Below are 13,065 nucleotides of genomic sequence, written 5' to 3'. Positions count from 1 at the left end.
GTTGTTCTCCTTTCCCGTGATTAAAGGTCCTGAGGTCAGATGTGACAGTTGATATTACAGTTGGAGATGTCGTTCTCCTTTCCCGTGATTAAAGGTCCTGAGGTCAGATGTCACAGTTGGAGATGTCGTTCTCCTTTCCCGTGATTAAAGGTCCTGAGGTCAGATGTGACAGTTGATATTACAGTTGGAGATGTCGTTCTCCTTTCCCGTGATTAAAGGTCCTGAGGTCAGATGTGACAGTTGATATTACAGTTGGAGATGTTCTCCTTTCCCGTGATTAAAGGTCCTGAGGTCAGATGTGACAGTTGGAGATGATGTTCTCCTTTCCCGTGATTAAAGGTCCTGAGGTCAGATGTGACAGTTAATATTACAGTTGGAGATGTTGTTGGAGATGTCGTTCTTCTTTCCCGTGATTAAAGGTCCTGAGGTCAGATGTGACAGTTGATATTACAGTTGGAGATGTTCTCCTTTCCCGTGATTAAAGGTCCAGAGGTCAGATGTGACAGTTGATATTACAGTTGGAGATGTTCTCCTTTCCCGTGATTAAAGGTCCTGAGGTCAGATGTGACAGTTGATATTACAGTTGGAGATGTTCTCCTTTCCCGTGATTAAAGGTCCTGAGGTCAGATGTGACAGTTGATATTACAGTTGGAGATGTTCTCCTTTCCCGTGATTAAAGGTCCTGAGGTCAGATGTGACAGTTGATATTACAGTTGGAGATGTCGTTCTCCTTTCCCGTGATTAAAGGTCCTGAGGTCAGATGTGACAGTTGATATTACAGTTGGAGATGTCGTTCTCCTTTCCCGTGATTAAAGGTCCTGAGGTCAGATGTGACAGTTGATATTACAGTTGGAGATGTCGTTCTCCTTTCCCGTGATTAAAGGTCCTGAGGTCAGATGTGACAGTTGATATTACAGTTGGAGATGTAGTTCTCCTTTCCCGTGATTAAAGGTCCTGAGGTCAGATGTGACAATTGGAGATGATGTTCTCCTTTCCCGTGATTAAAGGTCCTGAGGTCAGATGTGACAGTTGGAGATGATGTTCTCCTTTCCCGTGATTAAAGGTCCTAAGGTCAGATGTGACAGTTGATATTACAGTTGGAGATGTTCTCCTTTCCCGTGATTAAAGGTCCTGAGGTCAGATGTGACAGTTGATATTACAGTTGGAGATGTTCTCCTTTCCCGTGATTAAAGGTCCTAAGGTCAGATGTGACAGTTGATATTACAGTTGGAGATGTTCTCCTTTCCCGTGATTAAAGGTCCTGAGGTCAGATGTGACAGTTGATATTACAGTTGGAGATGTCGTTCTCCTTTCCCGTGATTAAAGGTCCTGAGGTCAGATGTGACAGTTGATATTACAGTTGGAGATGTCGTTCTCCTTTCCCGTGATTAAAGGTCCTGAGGTCAGATGTGACAGTTGATATTACAGTTGGAGATGTTCTCCTTTCCCGTGATTAAAGGTCCTGAGGTCAGATGTGACAGTTGATATTACAGTTGGAGATGTCGTTCTCCTTTCCCGTCATTAAAGGTCCTGAGGTCAGATGTGACAGGTAATATTACAGTTGGAGATGTCGTTCTCCTTTCCCGTGATTAAAGGTCCTGAGGTCAGATGTGACAGTTGATATTACAGTTGGAGATGTCGTTCTCCTTTCCCGTGATTAAAGGTCCTGAGGTCAGATGTGACAGTTGATATTACAGTTGGAGATGTTCTCCTTTCCCGTGATTAAAGGTCCTGAGGTCAGATGTGACAGTTAATATTACAGTTGGAGATGTCGTTCTCCTTTCCCGTTATTAAAGGTCCTGAGGTCAGATGTGACAGTTGATATTACAGTTGGAGATGTTCTCCTTTCCCGTGATTAAAGGTCCTGAGGTCAGATGTGACAGTTGATATTACAGTTGGAGATGTTCTCCTTTCCCGTGATTAAAGGTCCTGAGGTCAGATGTGACAGTTAATATTACAGTTGGAGATGTTCTCCTTTCCCGTGATTAAAGGTCCTGAGGTCAGATGTGACAGTTGATAATACAGTTGGAGATGTCGTTCTCCTTTCCCGTGATTAAAGGTCCTGAGGTCAGATGTGACAGTTGATATTACAGTTGGAGATGTTCTCCTTTCCCGTGATTAAAGGTCCTGAGGTCAGATGTGACAGGTAATATTACAGTTGGAGATGTCGTTCTCCTTTCCCGTTATTAAAGGTCCTGAGGTCAGATGTGACAGTTGATATTACAGTTGGAGATGTTGTTGGAGATGTCGTTCTTCTTTCCCGTGATTAAAGGTCCTGAGGTCAGATGTGACAGTGGGCTATAAATCATCACCTGTTATCATATATTATAAGACCAAATCATTTCTGGCATACCATTATGCCGATTCAAGCCTTCCATCTCAGCCAGGGTTGAGTCTAGGTCCATCTAATACATCAGAAACAATGGCGTCTCTCTCTGCTTAATGAAAGATTAGACACGATAAAACAACATTATAAACCAAAGTCGTGTTTATCTGCATTAAAGCTCTAACTGTCGGTAACAGTAAGCTTCTGCATGCAAACAAACCCTTATTCTTTTCCATGAGGCCATTATTGGGACAAAGTGGATCAAAATATGGCAACGATACCCTTTTTGTTGGTCAATGAGGCCATTGTGGGGACAAAGTGAAGCAAAATATGGCAATGCCACCCTTTTTGTTGGTGATTCTTTCCCGGAAGCTTTTTAGTGAACTCAGTCCTAAGGGAAACGTTCAATCAAGTGTCTGCTAACAGAGTTTCAGACACGTTTCACAAACCCTCCATCTTTGTCACCACGGAGATAGAGAGCTTTCATGAAGTCAATAGAATCATACACTGGAGTCGTCTCCATAACATGGTGGTTGTGTTATGAGTAATCTGTCTGATCAATGGAAGAGACTTCACAATGGTCGAGTCAAGTTCATTTCATATTGGGAGGAGAAGGGAGAGAGAGAATAAAAAAGTCAGAGAGAGAGAGAGAGACAGAGAGAGAGAGAGAGAAATGTAGGTTTTTGGTTTCACATTGGTTGTTGGAACAAAGCCATATATTTCCTGATTGTAAAAAAATTATGTTTTTTTAAACGTCCTGAGAACAGAAGTTAAAAGTTAGCCTATTATGGGAACATTTACACTGGTTAATGGGTTATTTTGAGTTTTTTTTACATTTACATTTTAGTCATTTAGCAGACGCTCTTATCCAGAGCGACTTACAGTAGTGAATGCATACATTTCTTTTCCCGTACTGGTCCCCTGTGGGAATCGAACCCACAACCCTGGCGTTGCAAACACCATGCTCTACCAACTGAGCCACACGGGAATAGCTTCCTTAAAAGTTTCACTGAACGCTTCAATACGACTTTAAATAACACTGCTAGTATATTCAGGGTTGAATTTTCTGAAGTAAAGATAGGACACATGGAGATTCATTTCCTGAGAACACATATATTTTTTATTGTGACACTGCATCAGTTAGATTCAAACCTATGATTTTCTGTTGTCTATCCTTGGAATTAGTCCACTACACTACCAGGATGGAGCTAGCATACCATGTTCTTTGTGCATACAAAGCTGTTTCTTTTAGTCTATTCAAAGGAGACATGCACTCAGATAGGATAGGGCCAATTAGTGGGCGCAGCCAACACACCTGAACACACTTCACAAGATGGAGGATAGAGAGAGTTTTGTTGATGCTGAGAACGGAATGTAGATGTTTTTAAGTAACATTCTTAGAACATTCTCTGAATGTCACTAAAGTTTTAATGTGTTTTTTTATGGAAAGTTTTCTTCATGTTCTGAGAATGGAATTTAGAACGTATTGATGTTAAACACATTCCCAGAATCGCTTAAGTCACTTTGGGAAAATGTTCACAAAATGTAATAGAAATATGACATTAAATAGAACCACGTGGGAACTTGTGTGGAATGTTCTGTGGAAGTACTAAAATTCTCACAGAAGAACATTGTTTCTTAACATTCTCGGAACAATTTGAGAACATGAAATTAAATAGAACCATGAATAAACCTGTAGGAAATGTTATGCTGAAGTACTGAAATTCCCACAGAAGAACATTGTTTCTTAAAATTCTCTGAACTTGTTGAGAACATTCCCAATGTCAAACCAGTTGTAGAACGTTCCTAGAACATTACCAACATTGAAATTAAATGTAACCATGTTCAAACTTTTAGGAAACGTTCTGTTGAAGTTATGAAATACCAAGAAAATATACTTTTTTTGTCAAGTTCCTGAACTGTGCTAAGAATGTCCCAAAGCCAAGCAACTATCCTGCACCATTTCTAGAAAGTTGTGGAAAGGTTGAATGCAAAATAACCACAGGACAATCACGCTCTCACCAAACATGGTTCTCAGAACTTTATGTGCTAGCTGGATCACATTGGTCCAGCCAATGTCACCTGACCTTTAAAAATCTGCTGGCTTAGAGTGCTGGTTCAGTGGGCCAGGGAGCATGAAGCATGGCTGAGGCTAGCACCCAGCCATCCTCTAGCAAGGGTCAAAAGTAGTGCACTATATAGGGAATAGGGTACCATATGGGAGGCAGGACAGATTAGCCAACTCGAAACATCTTGTCACGTCTGCTCCCGCTCTTCCCCCCTTTGGCGCTTGAGGGCGCCAGGCTGCACTTTATCTCTCCCTGTGTTACAATAAATATCTTGGCTCATTCACCCCTGTTTCCTGGTCTGAGTTTGCACTTGGGTTCCCCTGTGGTGCTCCGCTTAACAGTACAAAAACTCAGTGTCCAAGTGGTGTGTTGAACGCCGTTTTCCACTCGTCCCCTCCACTCGTCTGGGGGCAGATGGGCCGGCGATTTGACTCAACAGTATTTCCCCCATAACGGCAGAGCCTCCTCTTACTGGACGCAGGGAACAAGTGGAGACCAGGTGGCCATCCTGGCCACAGTATAGACAGCTCCTAGTATCGATACGCTGCTGCCTCTCCTCTGGAGATAGACGGGTCTGGCCGAGCTGCATGGGTTCAGGCTTAGAACATGCCTGGGGTTGGGATGCAGTCGGAGGAGAAGGACAAGGCACTGAAGCAGATGTTAAGGAACTTGCAACCCTACCTACCCTCTCCCTCCGATGCTCCCGGAGACGGTTGTCAATGCGGATAGTGAGAGAAATGAGTTCATCAAGATCAACTCGTCATTGAGGGTCTCAGTGAGTGAGTTCTGGAATGCTCCCTGAAGAGCATCCTCATTCCAGTCGCCTCTCTGCGGCGAGGGTGCGGAACTCACATGCCATTTCAGCAACACTCTGGGCGCCTTGACAGAGGGACAGGAGTCGTTTAGTGGCGTCCTTTCCGCAGACCGGGTGGTCGAAGACCTTCCTCATCTCCTCCGTGAATCTGCTATAGTAGAAGCAAGTGGGTGACGATGCAGCAGCCATCATACGAAGCATCGGGGAGTACTGGCATTCCGGTTGGTATGGTGACATCGGCTCTGGGTCGCCGCCGATGGAACCGGGGGTGCCTAGCCAGCTTGTTGGGCTTCCACGCCCTAGCTGGCTCGAGAAGTTTCCTTGCCCCGGTTGGCTTCCAGCCGGTCCAGGATTTATATATATATTCTTGGTGACGTCGGGGTGGATTCCACCGTCGATGGAACCAGGGGTGCGTAAGCCAGCCCGTCGGGGGTCCACGCCCTGGCTGGCTCGAGAGGTTTCGTTGCCTCGGTTGGCTCGGCAGGTTTCCATCCCACGTCACGCTCCGCTGGATAATCGGGCTCTCTCGACAGGCGTCAGGCGTCTTGCCTCAGCCGGATGTTAGGCTCCCATGCCTCAGCCGGCTCGCCAGGCTCCCACGCTCCTGTCGGTTCGTCAGGCTTTCATGCCCCAACCGGCTTGCCCAGCGCCCATGTCTCGGCCGGTTCACCCAGGTGGGACTCTGGGTGGCACCCCTAGAGGGGGGGGGGGGTACTGTCACGTCTACTCCCGCTCTTCCCCCCTCTGGTGCTTGAGGGCGCCAGGCTTCCCTGCATCACTCACTCCTATCATCTATTACGCACACCTGCCTTCCTTCGTCACGCACATCAGCGATATTGGACTCACTCATCATCTGTTTATTACCTCCCCTATATTTGTCAGTTCCCTTGCTCTGTTCCCGCTGCTGCATTAATAGTTTTTTTGTCTGTGTTACCTGTTTGCTGACGCTGTTACTGTCTCGTTCCATGTCCGTTCTATATTAAATGTTTTACCTGCTTTGTCTCTCCAGCGCCATCCCATGTGACACATCTAGCCTTCTGCGGTGTTAGTCTTTCTGCAGGCCTGTCTGCTGTCCTCTCTACCGCCGGGCCATGCATCATCACAAGACAGAGGGCCTGGCCCGGCGTTGTCGTCGTGACGATAGCTCAGGGCACACACACGAGCGCATAAACACACCATCACCAGACACCCTTATATCTGGAGCTTTAGTTGGTAGAGCGGTGGACCCCTCCATCTATAGCCCTCCTGCTGCTTACTCCTCTGATAGAAAGAGGAAAAAATGAGAGAAGAAGAGAAATCTTCTGCTGGCTACTGCCCCTTGACTTGATTTTCATCATTGTTACCGGCGGTTACAAAGGAGCCTCATCACCCAGGGGTCAGGGGTTAACCGCCCTATGAGAGACGAAATGAGAAATGAGAAAGTCGGGAGGGAGGGAGATGTGAGGAGGGAGAGGGAATGGTTCGTCTGACCAACAACAAGAGCTGCGGCGAATATTTATTTAATTTTCAGACGATTTCAGATTGATACCTCGGAGGGTGTAACGAGGGTACTTTTGAGAGAAGTGTGTGTGCATGTGTGTGTGTGTGTGTGTGTGTGAGTGTGTGTGTGCATGACACACACTCATGCATGTACAGAGAACGAGACGTGTGTTCTCGTCACCAGTTATTGACACCTGCCGTGATATTTCTGGAGAAGTGTCCTAACATGCCAATCACACCGAGCAGCGATGCAATTTAATGAAATATACTTGCTGTCTGTCACCCTTTCAGGAAGCAGACACGTTTTCATTACGCCTGCACAAAACATGACATTTGACACCCATCTCAGTCACCCAGACACAAATAATATCCAGTCCTCAAAACAGCCCCATCTGCCTGTCTGCCTGTCTCTCTCTCTCCATTCTCTATCAAACAATTTTTACTGTCATTCTCTCCCCCTACTCCCTTTACTCCCCCCCACATCCTCCATATCTCTTTCTCTCTCTGCCTACAGTCCCCTCTCTCCTCCTCCCAGCCCCCTCCCTCTCTCACTCCATGCCTAACGCTCCCTCCCTCTGCAGGTACACTATTCCTTCCGCATTATGGTCAATTTCACATGGAGAGTCCCTGGGTGGAGTGAGGACACAGGGGAGGACACCGGTTCCCCTCCTAAAAGCCTCTGGATGAGAGATGAGGCTCTGCTGCATCTGAACGACGGCCAAAAACAGAGTACGGAATCAGGTCACTCAGACCTCTCGCTGTCCCTCCTTTTCTCTCTCCCTCTATCTCTTTTTCTCTGTCTGCCAGCCAGCTACAGTACACAGAGAGCTCTCTTCTGGACTGGGCATACGGCTCAGTAGACACAGACTAGAGAGAGAGAGAGAGAGAGAGAGAGCGAGAGAGATGGTGGCACAATGCGATTAAAGGGACTGAATGAGATCCACTGTTCAACGCTCTCTGATGTTGGGCCTAATCTGGGCCTGCATTGTCACAAAGTGGAGTCCTATGGTCCGCTGGTTCAGGAAGTTAATGACACACATTATACTGGTAGATGTGTTTCCCCACAACACCACTCCACCACTGCAGAGCCATGAAACATCACTTATTTTCCACTTCTCTGTAGGTCTATAAAAACAACACAACAAATATAGGTGGGTAGTCTAATAATTGGTCAGTGCAACCGGCAAGCCTGTACATCCATGAACTTCACAACACATAATTATGTACAATGTTACCCCTGTGTGAAATAGCTTGCCTGTCAAATTGAATGCTGGGCACAACAACCTTGCATTACTGCCTACGCATTCACATTCATTATGCAATCATAACAACGTGGGACAGCTACAACACATAGCACCGTGAACTTATTCTATTGTATGTATCTGTCCTTTAACTAGGTGAGTCCCATTGAGACAGGAACACCTATGTGACAATGCTATTCATTGACTACAGCTCAGCGTTCAACACCATAGTGCCCTCAAAGCTCATCAATAAGCTAAGGATCCTGGGACTAAACACCTCCCTCTGCAATTGGTTTCTGGACTTCATGACGGGCCGCCCCCAGGTGGTAAGGTTAGGTAACAACACATCCGCCACGCTGATCCTCAAAACAGGGGCCCCTCAGGGGTGCTTGCTCAGTCCTCTCCTGTACTCCCTGTTCACTCATGGCTGCACGGCCAGGCACGACCCCAACACCATCATTAAATTTGCCAAAGACACAACAGAGGTAGGCCTGATCACAGACAACGACAAGACAGCCTATAGGGAGGTGGTCAGAGACCTGGCCGTGTGGTGCCAGGACAACAACCTCTCCCTCAACGTGATCAAGACTAAGGAGATGATTGATCAAAGGAGATGATTGATCAAAGGAGATGATTGTGGACTACAGGAGAAGGAGGACCGAGCATGCCCCCATTATCATCGACTGGGCTGTAGTGGAGCATGTTGAGAGCTTCAAGTTCCTTGGTGTCCACATCACCAACAAACTAACATGGTCCAAGCACACCAAGACAGTCGTGAATAGGGCACGACAAAGCCTATTTCCCCTCAGGAGACTTTAATAACTCTACCTACATGTACATACTACCTCAACTAACCGGTGCCCTGCACATTGACTCTGTTCCCGTACACCCCTGTATATAGTCTCGCTATTGTTATTTTACTGCTGCTCTTTAATTACTTGTTACTTTTATCTCTTATTCATATCTGTTTTTTGGGAAATTGCTTTGTTTTTTAGGGGCTCGTGAGTAAGGATGCATGTGACTTATAATATTTGATTTGATTTGAATCTCTATTTCAAGGGATTTGGCTGCCAAGTGAGTCCCATTGAGACAGGGATCTATTTTTGAAGGGACTTGACTGCCGACGTGGACTTGACTTGAACTTGAGACTGTTATTTCCCTCCACAGTGTTGTCTGTACAGTTGCAGCCCCATGCAGAGAGCTTGGTGATGGGGGTGCAATGTGCAGTCTGTCTGAGCGCTGATCCATGGCAACCCTTCGTCCCACTCGCCACGCATGACAGAGCGTAGGATTGCACGCTAACGCCGCCCACCGCCATTCCCGCTACACTTCCCTCCCTCCACCACAAACACTGGCCAGCTGACTCCTTCTCTATCTTTCATTTTCCCTGTTTGGAAGCTTTTCATTTCTCCGCTCCGTCTCCATCCACTACTACGCCACATTTTTCTCTCTGCTCAGTCAAGCGTCACTTCAAATGGTACTCTCCCTCTCTTCCTCTCTGTCTCTCATCCTCCTCCTCTCTATCTCCCTCAGTCCTCTTCCTGCTGCTCTCCTCTGTCTCATCCCTCTCCCTCCAGCATCATCCCTGTTCATCATCCTCTCCTCCATCTCCTCCATCTCCCTCCAGCATCATCCCTGTTCATCATCCTCTCCTCCATCTCCTCCATCTCCCTCCAGCATCATCCCTGTTCATCATCCTCTCCTCCATCTCCTCCATCTCCCTCCAGCATCGTCCCTGTTCATCATCCTCTCCTCCATCTCCCTCCAGTATCATCTCTGTTCATCATCCTCTCCCTCCAGTATCATCCCTGTTCATCATCCTCTCCCTCCAGCATCATCCCTGTTCATCATCCTCTCCCTCCAGTATCATCCCTGTTCATCATCCTCTCCCTCCAGTATCATCCCTGTTCATCATCCCCTCCCTCCAGTATCATCCCTGTTCATCATCCTCTCCCTCCAGTATCATCCCTGTTCATCATCCTCTCCCTCCAGTATCATCCCTGTTCATCATCCTCTCCCTCCAGTATCATCCCTGTTCATCATCCTCTCCCTCCAGTATCATCCCTGTTCATCATCCTCTCCCTCCAGTATCATCCCTGTTCATCATCCCCTCCCTCCAGTATCATCCCTGTTCATCATCCTCTCCCTCCAGTATCATCCCTGTTCATCATCCTCTCCCTCCAGTATCATCCCTGTTCATCATCCTCTCCCTCCAGTATCATCCCTATTCATCATCCTCTCCCTCCAGTATCATCCCTATTCATCATCCTCTCCTCCCTCACCCTCCAGTATCATCCCTGTTCATCATCCTCTCCCTCCAGTATCATCTCTGTTCATCATCCTCTCCCTCCAGTATCATCCCTATTCATCATCCTCTCCTCCCTCACCCTCCAGTATCATCCCTGTTCATCATCCTCTCCTCCCTCACCCTCCAGTATCATCCCTGTTCATCATCCTCTCCCTCCAGTATCATCCCTATTCATCATCCTCTCCCTCCAGTATCATCCCTGTTCATCATCCTCTCCCTCCAGTATCATCCCTATTCATCATCCTCTCCCTCCAGTATCATCCCTGTTCATCATCCTCTCCCTCCAGTATCATCCCTATTCATCATCCTCTCAGAGTGTGTGTTTGGAAGGAGTCCAGTCAAAGCTTCAAAGGTCCCTGCCGCTGCTACTGTCAGAGGATGGTACACACACTGTTGACTGGGCAGATATACTGTAGAGGACAGAACAACCCCAGCAGTAGGGATGAAACCATACAGAGTCAATGGACAGAATCTCAGGTCTGAGCTGTTTATGCTTAGTGTAGTTAGAAGGAGAGGAGGGCAAGAGCTTGACCTACAATGGTTGGTGATGGGGTTGGTACACACACACACTGATGTCTAGAGAGACTAGTAGTATAAATCAAGCCTGCAGCTGGAGCCTTTGTTGATATGGCAGAATGTTCAGCTCTATACATGGTGTTTGGTTCCAGGGGCTTATAGAGCTTATAAGGAGAAAAATATCCCCCTCTTATCAATAGACACGCCATTCATTCTAGTCTCTCCTGGGGACCTAAAGGAGCCATGCTCATATCTGTGACTCTAATCACTTAGCGAGGGTGCTTGGGTAAAAAGCATTAAAAACAGAGGTTCTGAATGAACTTTCCATCTGCAGTTCTGATGCACATTAGGCATTCCACAGTCCGTGTGTGGCTATGTGAGAGAGAATAGGTATGTAGAGTGAAATAGCTGTCACCTACTAGATTTAACTCCCTTTCTATAGAGCCCTTGGGAGTGTTCTAAAACAGTCAGAATGATTAGCATTGAAGAGGGAACAACACACACACAGAGAGAGAGAGAGAGAGAGAGAAAGAGACAGAGAGACAGAGAGACAGAGAGAGAGAGAGACAGAGACAGAGAGAGAGAGACAGAGAGAGAGAGAGAGAGAGAGAGAGAGAGAGAGAGAGAGAGAGAGAGAGCTGACGACACTCGCCAGGGCCTGACAGTGATGTCATCTCCCTGAGACATGCCATCAGTCTCTCAGCAGATCAATATGGTTTATGGGAGGCAAAATAGTGGGACTTTTGGAGTGTGTGTGTGTGTGTTTGTGTGTGTGTGTGTGTGTGCGTGCGTGTGTGTGTGTGCGTGTGCGTTGCGTTGCATTGTGGTTCGTCCACAAGTTTATTTTCTATCTGAGGAGGGAGATTAAATATTTGTCTTTGTGTTCTATAAAGTCAAAGAAGACTACTACCTGGCTGTGTTGTGTTGGCTTGTCTGTCTCACAGACAGGAGAGGCAGTCTCTACCTGGCTGTGTTGTGTTGGCTTGTCTGTCTCACAGACAGGAGAGGCAGTCTCTACCTGGCTGTGTTGTGTTGGCTTGTCTGTCTCACAGACAGGAGAGGCAGTCTCTACCTGGCTGTGTTGTGTTGGCTTGTCTGTCTCACAGACAGGAGAGGCAGTCTCTACCTGGCTGTGTTGTGTTGGCCTGTCTGCCTCACAGACAGGAGAGGCAGTCTCTACCTGGCTGTGTTGTGTTGGCCTGTCTGCCTCACAGACAGGAGAGTCAGTCTCTACCTGGCTGTGTTGTGTTGGCTTGTCTGTCTCACAGACAGGAGAGGCAGTCTCTACCTGGCTGTGTTGTGTTGGCTTGTCTGCCTCACAGACAGGAGAGGCAGTCTCTACCTGGCTGTGTTGTGTTGGCTTGTCTGCCTCACAGACAGGAGAGGCAGTCTCTACCTGGCCGTGTTGTGTTGGCCTGTCTGCCTCACAGACAGGAGAGGCAGTCTCTACCTGGCTGTGTTGTGTTGGCTTGTCTGTCTCACAGACAGGAGAGGCAGTCTCTACCTGGCTGTGTTGTGTTGGCCTGTCTGCCTCACAGACAGGAGAGTCAGTCTCTACCTGGCTGTGTTGTGTTGGCCTGTCTGCCTCACAGACAGGAGAGGAAGTCTCTACCTGGCCGTGTTGTGTTGGCCTGTCTGCCTCACAGACAGGAGAGGCAGTCTCTACCTGGCCGTGTTGTGTTGGCTTGTCTGCCTCACAGACAGGAGAGGCAGTCTCTACCTGGCTGTGTTGTGTTGGCCTGTCTGCCTCACAGACAGGAGAGGCAGTCTCTACCTGGCTGTGTTGTGTTGGCCTGTCTGCCTCACAGACAGGAGAGGCAGCCTTGATATTGCGCTATTCTCCATAATTCATGTTTATGTATGATCCCACCTGTCAGAATCAATGGGGGAACAACAGATCTGTGTGGGGTAGAGAACACAATCAAATTAAACTAAATGACACTCGCTGATTTCAGGGGAAACCGGGTGGAAATTGAGACATCCAAAAACGGCGCCGGAAGACAACGAGAAAACGAGGGGGGCAACGGCTGGGTGAAGAGACACTTGGTTAATCCAAGAATAATGTATTGTGATGGATTCTGACCTTTTGTGGGCTAGTATCATGTATGGAGATTTAATTAGTGTGTGGCAAGCGGCTGCACTGCAGCTGCACCTTGAATGGCACCCCATTTCCCTACATAGTGCACTATGGGCCCTGGTCAAAAGTAGTGCACTACATAGGGATTAAGGTGCCATTTGGAACAGGACGGTGTTTTAATGAAGCCAGATCCGGAGGATGTGGAGGGGACTGAATCACCAGACGACGCTGATTA

The 13,065-nt window shown here is 47.4% G+C and overlaps 1 protein-coding gene across 3 annotated transcripts in view; it reads right to left on the bottom strand.

The window, feature by feature from the left end:
- The window catches only part of LOC106576477 (plexin-A4), a 653,820-nt gene that overhangs the window by 577,217 nt on the left and 63,538 nt on the right, over positions 1 to 13,065 (bottom strand). The gene's annotated exons all lie outside the window — the stretch shown is intronic.

Source organism: Salmo salar, chromosome 17, assembly GCF_965601325.2.
Source record: "Salmo salar chromosome 17, fSalSal1, whole genome shotgun sequence".
NCBI classification, from domain to species: domain Eukaryota; kingdom Metazoa; phylum Chordata; class Actinopteri; order Salmoniformes; family Salmonidae; genus Salmo; species Salmo salar.
Note: the sequence above shows the minus strand (reverse complement) of the source record. Positions and strands in the feature narration are given on the sequence as shown.